Raw genomic sequence first — 12,920 nt, 5'->3', positions numbered from 1 at the left:
CCGTGGGGTGCAGCAATGGAACAAGAGGAACAGGCAGGAACTGATGCCCAGGAAGTTCCACTTGAACACAAGGAAGAGCTTTCCTGTGCAGTGACCGAACACTGAACAGGCAGCCCACAGAGAGTGTGGAGTCTTCCTCACTGGGGACATTCCAAAACAATCCTGGACACAATCCTGGGTCATGTGCTCTGGGATGGCCCCTATTTGAACAGGGAGGTGGGGCCACTGTATTCCATTCCAACCTGACCCATTCTATGTTTCCCTACACACTGCAGTGAGCTGGGCTCTTAATAAATACTAGATGTCATTGCTCTGCCCCCATCCCTTTTATCAGCATTGATTCACTATTTCATTTCCTGTATCAGGATGTTTTATATATTTTTCCTCTTCAAGTTACTAGGATCTTTATGCTCCTAAAAATCAAGATAAAAACCACATTCCCTTTTACCCCCAAAAATCCTCATTATGTGTCAAAAGCAGGCATCAGAAATCAACCACAGCACCAGTGCACTGGCATTCTGGTTTGAAGAGCCACTTGGCAGATAACATACAGCAGAACCCAAAATGACTGCAAGCCCCTTCATTGTGTCCTCAGCCTCATGTCTGCACAGCTTTTGACATACTAAGAGATAGGCCAAGGGGCACCACAAATGATTTCAGCTGCAGAGGGGCTGTTGCTACCAAAACAATGATTCATTCTGGCTTTCAGCCTGTCCTTTAGTACATCTTGAGAAAATGCTCATCAGAAGCAGGCTTAGTCTGGAGAAACAGTCCAGACATACCTGATCCAATTATCTGACACACCTATTACCTTCACAGGAAACCCTGACAGATACATTTTTTTTCAAAATGAGACACTTAATCTGTTCCACAGAAAAAAGGTTGTTTCTCTCCATTTTGTTCCATGCTAGAGAATCCCAGAGAAAACATGAGGATTAGGCAACTGTATGTGACAGAATGAGTGTCATCATTTAATCTAGTTGCACCTTTTTTTTTCCTTACAATCCTGAATTTTTTTCTTATCACAATGGCAAGACAAAGAACAATTCCAAACTTGAGGTGTGTGTGAAGTAATATTGAACTGTTTGTCTAAGTTTGCAAAGCACCTAAAAATACTCTCAAGGTTTTCCTTTTGTGTTAATGCATTGCTTGGATATGGGTGAGGATGGTTTAATTTACAATGTTAGTTCAAAGCAAAGACAAAAGAGGAAAAAGGAAGAAATATCATGTGTTCTTCAGAACATGTGGTGGGAATGGGCCGCAGAGAAGAAAAGGGATGAAGGATGTAACAAAGCAAGTTTCTAATCACATCCCAATTTAGGAGGGTATGAGATTCCTCTTGTTTTCCCCTCAAAAGGCTGGAAAATCCTGTGCTGCAGTGATGAAAAGCTGCTTTGCTTATCCCCGTCTCTGATCGGGCTCCAGACAACTTCCATCTCTCCCTAGGTACTCTAATACCCTGGTATGTGTGCTCTTACAGGGTCACAGTAATCACAGCAGCTGTTCTGGAAGAGTCTGCCACTTCTGCTTCATATTACAGTGATCATTTGAACCTTCCCTTCTTGACAACACAACAATTTTATAACTTCTGAGCTCCTTATATTATACTCAGGATTGCCAGGAGAATGGCGAGCCTTCACAGGATCAAACAAGGCACAACTGTATCAAAAAAGAAAATTAATATGGAAGTAATGCTACACCACTTAAATCCTTAAACAGAGCTACTTAGGGAAATTTGCAACTGCAGAATGGCTTTTTAAAAGGAATGAGAAAAAGCAACATTTCTAAAAGCAGGAACATAACTCCAGTTGTCACCTATTAACACTCTTTACCCTTGACTGGAAGGTGTAAATAATACAGTAGAAATGACCAAATCACTGCAGGAAGACACAGGTTACTGAGATCCACTACAAGCAAAGCATATGCTTGATGGCAAATCTCTTCCCCATTTCCTACACTAGATATTCATCAGGGTCTGACTTCTAATTGAATGCAAATAAAGAATAACAGGTTTTTGCGTATGAAGTGAAGCTATAGAACATCTGCCTCTTCACAGCCTTCCAACGTACCTTATGTGATATTAAGCAAAGAAGAGGTTTGCCTCATCAGCTCGTAAGAAATGGTGAATTTGAAGAACAGTGTGACAGAACTAAATCATTCCACTGCTGCTGTAAAAGGTGTCTCTTTGATCTCCCCATGCACTCCTAGGTGATAAAATGCCAAGTTGGGCAAAATCAGTTTCAATGCCAAAAAGATGGACTACTGGTGCAGAAGGTCACAAAACACTATTAATTGCCTTATATCATCACAGTCTTGAAAGATGATCCAAAAATATAGGCTGGTGCTTTGGAACAGAGCACGCATTGCTAGCTAGCATTATCCAAGCTGTTAAAGGTACTTTAGGCATGCTCTTACCTGCAAATGGAATAACTTATCTCCTGCTCTTTTAACCTCTTTTACAGTAGTCATCTATGCTATTTTTTTACTTCCTCAGCAACCTAATTCACTAATTGTGTTTACTGGTATAGTCATTTTGTGACCTTTTCAGAAAAAAGCTACAGCAATCTGTAAAGTCAGTGTCCTGAAATTAGCTTACATGTTTATAGGTTATAGCACGGACGAACACTGATGTGGAAATAAAAACCTGGTTAAAAAATAGCTACACAAAATACCAAAGAGGAGCTAGAAAGATTCCCAGGGAAGAGCTAAAAAAATCCCCATCTCCTACAGCCACTCTTTTGCAGTGTGTCTAAAATAGTGCACCTGGGCTTTTGTCAAAACACTAATTAAAGGACACACATAAAGTAGACAACTGTCAAAATCCGATCTAAAATGCCTATTGTACATTCAGTGAAGGAACAAAACATTTGAATATCAAGGATGGATGACATTTGAGGGTGTCTCAAATAACATCAGCAGTACATTTCCATGCTTGGTACTGCTCAGTGGTGTGAGAGATGTGCACTGGTGCTTCCGGAGTCTGAGAACAGTAAGTGTCCAGCTGTGTGTAATTCTGGCCCCCAATACACATTACTTTGGAGACATGCTGTAAGCCCAAAGAAGCTGATTTCAGTCCCACCAGAGCCAAGGGTCCTTGGCTGACTTTACTTCCAACCTTACACCTACTCCAGAGGTGCTGAATGAGAGCCCAAAGGAACACAGAATCATTCTCTTCAGCATTCCTGGACTTGAGTTCTGATAATGTGGCAGGCAGGAGGGAAAGTTGCAGGCAGGAGGGCAGTGGAGTGAAAGAGGCCAGCTTGTACAAATTACATTACCTGATTTACTTTTATCATTGTAAGTTGGAGGCAAGAAGATGAAAAGGTGAATTTGAATTACTCTCTGCAATGATGGACCAGATTTGAAGCTTCCAGAAGTCACTGCAAATGCTCAAATAAGTTAAAATGGGATTTTCAGACTCACAGTTTAGCAGATTTCAATACTGTCTCCTGGGTCATCCCTCAGTGTCACATGCAAGCACAAAGGTGTCACCCTGTGGGATCACATAATGCCTACGTGGCTGCAACAGGGTTCTCTGAAGAACTAAGCTAAATGAAGAGTAGGGCATTGTTTATATAACATTTATATTGTCCTCTAATGTGAACTAGACTTTGGAAACAAAATGAACTGGAAACTTCGCAAATTACAAAGGGACCTTTTGCTGACATTCTGCAGCCCTAATCTTGGGAACCACTGCTTTAAAAATGTCACAAATGACTGTGTCAGGAATAAAATTATGTGCATGCAAAATCAGTAAAGGGCATAATTTGTAAAGATCAGCTAATGCTGAATGGCTGTATGGACAACAGTGTGTGTATACACTATCATGAGAGGCATGCACCACAGGAGGAGAGGGCACTGCCCAGGTGACTGAATGCTAGAAGGGGAAAGAACTGGGCAGCTCTTTCTCTACAGCAAGTTCCAGGAAATTCTTTATTCTTCTCTAAGCAGACAAGCATTAAGTTTTCAAAGTCTGTTGGAAAGACTCACAGCAGGATGTGCCAATTCAATCAATACCATGAAAGAATAAAAGGCCAAGACTTTGCTGCAGTTAGAATAAACAACTGTCCTAAATTTTGCTAGTATTTGAGATGTGTATAAAATGTTGTTAAGGGTACACATCCACAGCCAGCATCATTGCTCCCATCATGCCTCAGAGGTGACAAAAGGAAACACTGAGTCCAAACCTGAGGACAGGTCTCATGAAAACAAGAAATTATGCAATCTACTGAAGAGATTTTCTTCAGAAGGATCACAGGTCTCATGCTTTAGTCATGACCTGTTCCTTTGCCAGCAGGTTCACTGCAAGCTAAAGGATTTCTTTCACGTAAGCTGCTCACGACAACTACAGAAACCTCCAGGATTACAGTGCACAAACAATGGGAGAAAAGCTGCTTCAAAGAATACACCCAGACAATGGAGTTGCCATTATAGTAGCAATGCAAAATATAGACAGGGATTTAAATGAAACGGGTGGTATCTGTATACTTTGGAGGGCTCACGTGTGCCAAATTTGGCAGCATGAGTGTTCCTATTGCTTGTTGCTCCACCCCTTGAACAATGAGGCTAAACCCCATATGTGCAGGAGTTGGTAGAGCACAAGCAGTTTTGCTAATCATGCTGCATGCAAAAGCAAAAAGACAAAGGAAACCAGTAATGCTTAGACTAGCATTGGGGAAATAATTAAGCATGAATGAAATATTGTATGTGGATTTGAAATGAATGTTCTCGGAAACAATTGTGCTGTTTCAGTTGTGCTGCTTTCCCCCCCTAAGTTTCACAAAGTAATTTGCATGTCATTTAAATAAATACCATAAATTATCGCAAACTTTTTGTTTTTATTTACATAAAACAAAATACTCATTGTATTTTGTTTGGATTACCTGACAAGAGTGGAATGCAGAGGTCTGAGAGGAAACCTGTCTCTCCCTAAAGTATTACAGATTTCTCATGTGTGAGAGAACCAGAAAGCAGGACCCCATATCCAGCTTTGCCTGACATAGACAAGGAATGCTCTGTACATGAAACAGAGATATGGCATCAGATCTTGCAGCTGAGCCAAGCTGGAGCTCATATTGCTTTCACTTTCTTTCAGTGTCATCCACACGTCACCTATTTGATTTCACCTCTGATAAATATTTGCCTTCCTTCTTGACTACTTAATTCTTTGTCAGATTCCTTCTCAAACCTGCTTTCTCCTCTCACCCCATCATGGGATCAACAGTAGCCAATTCAGAACCCCTGACAGTCTCTGTGTTTAGACAAATCAGAAGAAAATAAATTACTGAAATATGGAAATCCAGGAAAAACTGAGTGGATGATAACCTAAAAAGTTAGGAAGCTCTGCAGGATCATATGGAGCCTGATGGCCACTCAAAACTAAATACAGGTACCACCACCTGAAAAACCACAAGTGACCTAACATCCTGCAAAAGGAGGAATTTAATACCTAGCATAATTTTTAATGTTCTGGCTATAAGAGAGTAAATGATCATTTGTGCTTCTGACCTATGAAATCTGCCTGCACGTTTCCTCCACGTGGAGGAAAAGGCAATAAAATGCTTTTATTTACATCTAGTTTCTCTCTCCAGTCTAAAAGGGAACCCAAGAGATATTTCTCACTCTTCTCACATAACCTTTGGCTGCTTTTCCCCATGTTGTTAAACGTGTCAAACATTATAGATTGCAAGCCAGATGAACTCATTATACAGATGTTCTTTTCACAGAGGACTAGCTGTTTTTCGCTTTATAAACCAACTTCCTATCTTGTATACAAAGGCATTTAGGTATTTACTTTCCTGGACTTTGCTTATTGAAGTCCTAAGATGTGCTTCACCACAAAGGAAATAAAATTGACTGGGTGTAACTTCATGATTTCCAGATATCACTAGGGTGTGCTGTAGATCATGAAATTTCAGTAAAGCATCATTAGCAGGGAAAAATCTAGCTGCTATAATAAATATTTTAAATTAATTACAAACACAGAAGCAGCTCTCCACTGACTTGAATTCCTCTTAAAACAGCATACCCACTCAAGAGAGGTAATGTAACATCTAAACAATTGAAAAGATTTTCGTACACAGGCTTGGTCAGCACTCTAGCAGAAAACTAGAGTCAGGCAGATAATCACACACCTAAACTGCATGTAAGTAACTAAAATTCAAGCATGCAGTCTGGTGGGAATTGAAAAATGAGACTGGAGCCAATATTCCATAACAAACCAGGTAACAAGCAATAACACTGTGGAAAACTTTCTCTGAAAAGAAAGAAAAAAAGAGTCTATATAAGCCACCAAAACTCACAAAGGTAGTGCAGAGTGAGTTATTTATACAAATTAATATATAAAAATTTAAAGTTACTTATACAAATTAATTATTATTAACACAGTTATTTATACAAATTAATTAATATAAACAATGGTGCTGAAATTTCCAGTGAGGATAACAGTAGGACTGAACTAAATTCATCATAGGGGACTGCACCTCTTGGGTGCCAGCTCTTAGTAACAGAGGAGGAGGCTGCAGCTTCAGGAGGAAGGAAAGCATCAGCTGCCAGCTCTGGGCTTCCAGCCCCTGCAGGAGCTGGGCACCCTTTTTACAAATTACACCCAGCAGCTGCTCAGCACCTGGGACAAAGCACCTTCCTACTCTTGTACCTCTTACCTTCAGCCTAGGAAAGAAAGACCCTGGCTCCCCATCCTTCAGCACCCACCAGCTGCCAGTGCAGTCAGGGAGTGGTGGTGGGATCCTGAACCCAGCACAGTGAGGATGCTGAATCAGAAGAGTTTTTAAGCACAGCTAACTTCAAGCATATATTCATACCAAAACCCACAGACTCAAATGCAAATTGAAAAAGAAGCACCTATTAAATCAGTAACAAAAACTTAATTGGTTTACTCCTGAAACCTCAGCTGTCAAGACACATCCAGAATGCCATGGTCAATGGTAACAGCAAACACGATTATCAAGCAGTGCTTCCAAGCTCCATGAACTGAGTTTGGTAGTCTTATACCATGAACCACATATTCATTCTTATAACAAATTGTATTGCTATTTGCAGCATCTAGGGAACCCCAATCAGGGCTCTATTGTGTGACAAACTGTATAAGCACAGAAAAATAGGATGGCTTTTATAATGAGTACATCACAAGCCCCACTACCATAATTAACATTGATTAGCATCGATGCAAACAGCATGGGAAGACAAAGATTGAGCCAGTTTGGAAGCTGAGGTACTTTCTCACCCTTTAAGGTGGCTCCTTTGGTTCCCAACTGCAGAACAGAGGGGAGGCTGTTTCAGCTGCAGTCCCCAGCACTCCCAGGAGCACATTCTAGGACATGGGATATAAAGAGGCATCTTTGTCACTTACTAATCCACTTCCTATCAGAGGCAAAACCATATGGCAACACCACCATCAACTCTGAGAAAAAAGGATGGTTGGCAACATCTGATCTACTCCATGTACTAGAAAAGACCTCAAAAAGCCAAGTTCACTTAAAATGACATCTCAAAAAAGTGACCTTAATGGGATGTGTAGCTGCATGTGATAAACTTCCTGCAAAAACCAGCCCTTGCTGGATCTGTAACTATCATATGCATCTCCTCGTCCCAGGTCCATGGCATTTTCCCAGACTTGCCTTGGATACTAATGCAGTTTTTCTTTTTTAACTGTAGGAAAGAGTTGACAATTCTGTAATGCCAGCAAAAATGGATAGTGTGAAATCATAGGGTTGAATATGTTGATTGTGTTAATGAAATTATCTTCACTAACCAAACAAGATTCCAGACCCAAAACCTTGCTATGAACTCTCCCCCAAAATGTTTCTACATTTCTTTTACTGCTTAGCCTAACAAAATCCAGACACCTGGAATTCTACTCCCACATTCAGCACCATGGAAAATATAGCCACAGAAAATGTATTCACACTAGAAATTTTGTTCAGTTCCCCATGCCATAACCTAACCTGCAGTCTGCTGTCTCTTCAGACTTACTGCTTGATTCAAGAATTCTCATATGCAATAAACTGAACATGTATGTAAATATTTGCAGGACTAAACTGTAGCCACAACTTCAAATGCAATCAGGATATGTTGTGCTCAACTGTAGTTAGGGTCCAGTGTTTTGCTATTTTTTGCTGTTCTGGTGAAGTTTCTTAATTTGTTTTTCTTCTAAGCTACTTCCTACAATTTCACTCACAGGGAAATGAAACATAATTCTATAAAGCCTAAAAATAAACTCAGATCTGCTAAAAAATTCATCATTTCACTCCCAGGCTTCCACCAGCTGGGCTTGTCTGCTTTAGGTTTGACACCCCTGAGAGCTACAAGCATGACTTACAAAGATGAGCAAGTTTACATGAGAATGATGAAAAGATCCATTTTTTTAAACTTTGCTTTGCCAAAATACCATCCGGAACATTTATTACTTGAAGACATTTATTTTTGGCAACTTCCCACTCTCCTTTAATACCATACTTACATTATTTGCAAATTTGGAGAGGTAATACCCAAATCCATATTCTGCTTTACGTGTACTTCTTTCAGGTTTGCTCATTACATCCGTTAAACTATTTAATTCTCAAGGATCTACTAGAGATACAGTGAAGACCCCCTGAACACCAGTTAAGAATAAACCTGTAATGAGAATAAATTACACATGCATATCACTTGCTACAAGTCCTGTAAGGAGTGAGACCTTTCTACATAAACATCTGCTGCAAAATTAAATCGGATACATTAATAAAAGCCCTCTCCACCCAAACCAAACAATGGATGTGTAACAGTTACTCGATCAGTTAAAAGAATAAACCTTTTAAATAAATAAATTTGCGCTTCACCAATTTATGTCACTGTGGTACTTAAGGCGAAACCTTTTAAAGGAATAGATTTACTGTGCACACAGATCTCCACTGGGTATGTGTAATTATGCTAAGGAAAGGCATTACTTTTAAAGTGGATGAATGGCTGATACTTTTTGATTTACTGCTAGAAACAGAAAAATGGTAATGGCATGAAATAAGCATTTGCAAAACCATTTTGGCAGACGGAAAATGTTTGATTTACCTAGGGCATCTATCAGGTTCTATATTTTAGATCAAAGTAGATAAATGGAAAGGCAAATGGATATTTGGAAAAAAAATCTACTGCTTTTCTGTCAGCCCTGCAAGTAAGTTAAATGTTTGAATGAGGAAAAAGCCCAAGGCTCTCTGGATGGAAAGAAATCATGATTCATCACTGCTTTGGCAACTACAGCTTTCTGTATTTACCTGAAAAGGTGACATGGAAGTCATTGTCACTTTCTCATTCTAGGCTTGATTCTGAGAGGTGATTTTACAGGCAGCTGGTAGAACTCAGCATTTCCACCTGACACGTGAAGTAGTCAATGCGTACCTTGGGTCATATTTTCATCTCAACTCCACATTGTTTGGTCTCCTTTCTGGTTTGAATTCCCATTGGTGAAGAAATTACATTCTAGTTAAGACACACAGATGCAAAATCAAAAGCTACTGCCTTCTCAGATCCTTCTGAAATCTGTGCCATAGGAAAGCACCCTGAAGGCAGGGTAAGCCTGACTACACAATTACCTGTAACAAGTCAGGAGGCTGAAGAACCTAAAAAATCAGCTTCTTCCTATAGCAGAATTCTACTTAGAGGTTCCCTGTAAAAAGCATGATTTCTGATTGTGCTGGGATCCTGTTCTGAACTCTTCTTACACTGAAATGCATTCCCAGGAGCTGTGTGTGAGAAGCACTCTGTCCAACCCTCAAAGCATCACCAGCCCAGTGGTACATGTGCTGCACAGATGGTCTGAACACACAGAGTTAATCCAAAATGTCTGGGTCACATCCAATTTGTTGTGCCTGTGGAAATCCACAGGAGGGCACACGCACAGGACCCTCAGCCACATCAGATGCAGTGGGAGTGTGCACACCACGTGCAGGGGCACTTCCAGGGAGTGTCAGGTTTGCTCTACAGGCATGCTAGGATTTGTTCCTGTGCTGGGATTACTTGACATCTGGAAATCCTGACAAACACATAAACCTTGCACATAACCTCCTGACAAAATGTCTGGTGTGGGAAGGACATGTCTGGAGAAATTCAGCGTGTGTCCCTCTGCCTGCTCCGTCAGGAAATGATGGAGAGTAGGGTATGGCCTCTCCAGCTCTCTCCACAGCATTATGAACATGAGCAGCAAATCCATCAGCTACTTCTGCATGCATTTATTCTGTGAAAGGGCTGACCAGCTCTTGAAAGGCCAAAGAGCAATCAAAATTCCTATCTTTTGCCTAGACAGGTAAAAAGCCAGCAGGGCTTATAATTACACAGGGAGTTGGCTGCTCTCTAGGATGCAAAATAAACAGATATCTGGTCCTGCTGACTTACCTGGTTTGTATTTTTAACTCAGTAGCTTATCCTTGACCACTGAAATACTGGAACAGGTTACCCAGAGAGGTTGTGGAAACACCAAACACCATCCTTGCATTGAAAACTTGACAAGATCCTGAGCAACCTGTTCAGTGGAGCAAACAACCTGTTCACTGAGCAACAGTCAGTGGACTGTGCTTTGAGCTGGTGGGTCAGACTAGGTGCTCCTTCCAATGTCCACTGTTCCAGAATTCTGTGGTGAAGAACTCTCCCTTCAGTTTTGTAGATGCACTTCCCTTCTAAAAAGCAGCTGATTAATCCTACCTCTGCCTTAAGCCATGGTTATCACTGTGGACAGAGTTCAAAGATGCTGTATTTGTGGAGAGGCCAAATCCTCTGCAGTGATCAACCAAAAATGACCACAAAATATGAAATCTCACCAACAGGAGACCAAGATGCAGGATGCTGGCTCTCTGCTTCATTCCAGTGCCTGTGACTGCTAAACAGCCCCTATACAAAGGGTTTTACATGCACAGCTCCACACATGAGCAGAAAGCCAACACATCTTCACACCAGGCTCAGCAAGCAGCACCCAGACCTTTTGTGCCCTTCAATCTCCCCTCTTCTCTCCCCAGGGTTATCTTTAGTGATGTCTCTGAAGTAACAATCCCCCTATACAGACTTTCACATATATAAACTCCTAAAATCAAGACTCATGACTGTAAGGCCACCAAAGGCAGGATGCTTGTGCACCCATAAGTCAACGTACCTCTGCAAGCTGAAGATTTGTGCACATCCAGAGCTAGCTGGAAATGTTACACTTTGTCTGTATGTATGTATACACTTTCCTTGCATGGCTTCCATGCAAGGAATAAAAAAAGTCTTAAAATACTGAGCCAGAAGTAAGGCCAGACCATATTTCTCCTCCTGTAATAAATCAGCACTATATGTATATATTAAATCCAATCCCTCGATGTGTCCAGTTTCAGTAATAAAAACTTAGTGAGCAGGGCAAAAGTTATTGGGTAGAGATCAATATCCTTGCTTGTTGTCCTTGATTGGCAATAATGTGGTGCTTTCTCCTTGACTGTAAGAGGTGCTTTTGTGATTTGGGAGCATAAAGAAATTCTGCACGTGACAGATTTATACAGTAGGAATACGCTAATGTCCTTTGACCCGCTTAAGAATAAATATGACCTACCAAATTGTCATTTTTATGGGTATTTACAACTGAGGCACTTTGTAAACCTTAGAACTAATATTTCCCAAAGGAAATCTGTGCTCTCCAATCTTGATAAATTATTGAAAAATACAAGCCACTACCAGCCCTACAAATTTTCTCTTCTCTTTCTCCTATATTTGGTTACATAGGAGTTGTCAAAGCAGACTGGACCACTGATCTATTTCACCAGGTATGCTGATGCAGCCATGGTTAGTGATTCAGAGGAATCTTATAGAATTTTTGGCTATTTGATAAAGGTAGTGCAAAAAAAAATTGCTAAAACTTGAGGGTTTTCAGTGCATAACTGAAATATTAATTATATAATTCTTTAAACTCTCAAATTACTGTTAGAAGAATATTACAAACTGTAATTTCCACAGCCCAAATGCCACCAGCTGCATTTGCTCTCATAAATGCTTCAGCTGATAAGCAAATAACACAAGGAGTAGAATAAACCAGCCCAATTCACCCAGATGCCAGTGCTCACAGCCTTGTGGGTGTAGTGCAGATATTCCTTAAATTTAATTGTTGCTAACCAACATCCCTAGCTCCTTAACTCTGCAGGCCAAGTGACCACAAGCCTTCACTTAATTGCTGTATCTCAGCTCCACTTCACCTCACCTCCCCACCCACTTGCCACATCATTTTTTCCACATTTATACTGTCCCTGCCCTCAAAGGTTTCAGAAAAGACAAACTTATTTCCTACAGAGATGGGAACTAGTGAGCTGAGGACCTCTGCCCTTCAGAATCTGAAGAGAAAGATGACAGCACATGACTCAATAGAGTCTTCTGGAAAAAAGTTTTTGACACAAAACTTGTGTCATCCATACCAGAGTTATGAAAGCTATTTCCTTTTATCCTTATTTGCCATCTGAAAACTGGCAAAGAGACAGCACTGCTCAGGACAGTATCTAAGACATGAGAATTACAGAAGCTTCTTGTTCCACCTCTTGGTTACATCTCTGCACAACAGTACAGAAGCTCTCAAAGACTTTCAACACACCAGATTTTGAGTAAAGCATCATGACGTGGCACTCAGCTCTACTTTTACTCCATTTCTAAGGGCAGCTGCTTTTCTGTTTTTCTTTGCGCATCTGTGGACAACAAAATCTTTTCTCTCTCACAAGAATGTCTTCATTAAGTCAGTTTCTGCCTTCAGCTTATTCTTGTGCATACTATAATCTGTGTATATGCACAAGAAAGGCTTGAGAAGCAGACTGAAAAAACAGGAAGCTGGAATAAACAATGAGGCAGGAACTATGGAAACTTAAGCATCTTTTTTGCCCTTATTGTGCTGCCTTCCTTTTCATTTTTGTTTACTGCTGAATTTA

At 40.5% G+C, this 12,920-nt stretch overlaps 1 protein-coding gene across 1 annotated transcript in view; it reads right to left on the bottom strand.

Annotated features, from left to right (window-relative positions):
• Positions 1–8,449: 8,449 nt before the first annotated feature.
• Positions 8,450–12,920, bottom strand: part of LOC128812785 (uncharacterized protein F13E9.13, mitochondrial-like) — a 29,936-nt gene continuing 25,465 nt past the window's right edge. The window contains exon 8 of the mRNA XM_053987414.1: positions 8,450–8,634. The gene's annotated coding sequence lies outside the window, so the exon portion shown is untranslated. The remainder of the gene's footprint in view (positions 8,635–12,920) is intronic.

Source organism: Vidua macroura, chromosome 11 (assembly GCF_024509145.1).
Source record: "Vidua macroura isolate BioBank_ID:100142 chromosome 11, ASM2450914v1, whole genome shotgun sequence".
Classification (NCBI taxonomy): Eukaryota; Metazoa; Chordata; class Aves; order Passeriformes; family Viduidae; genus Vidua; species Vidua macroura.
The sequence above is the reverse complement of the archived record's forward strand: the minus strand, read 5'-3'. Positions and strand labels throughout refer to the sequence as shown.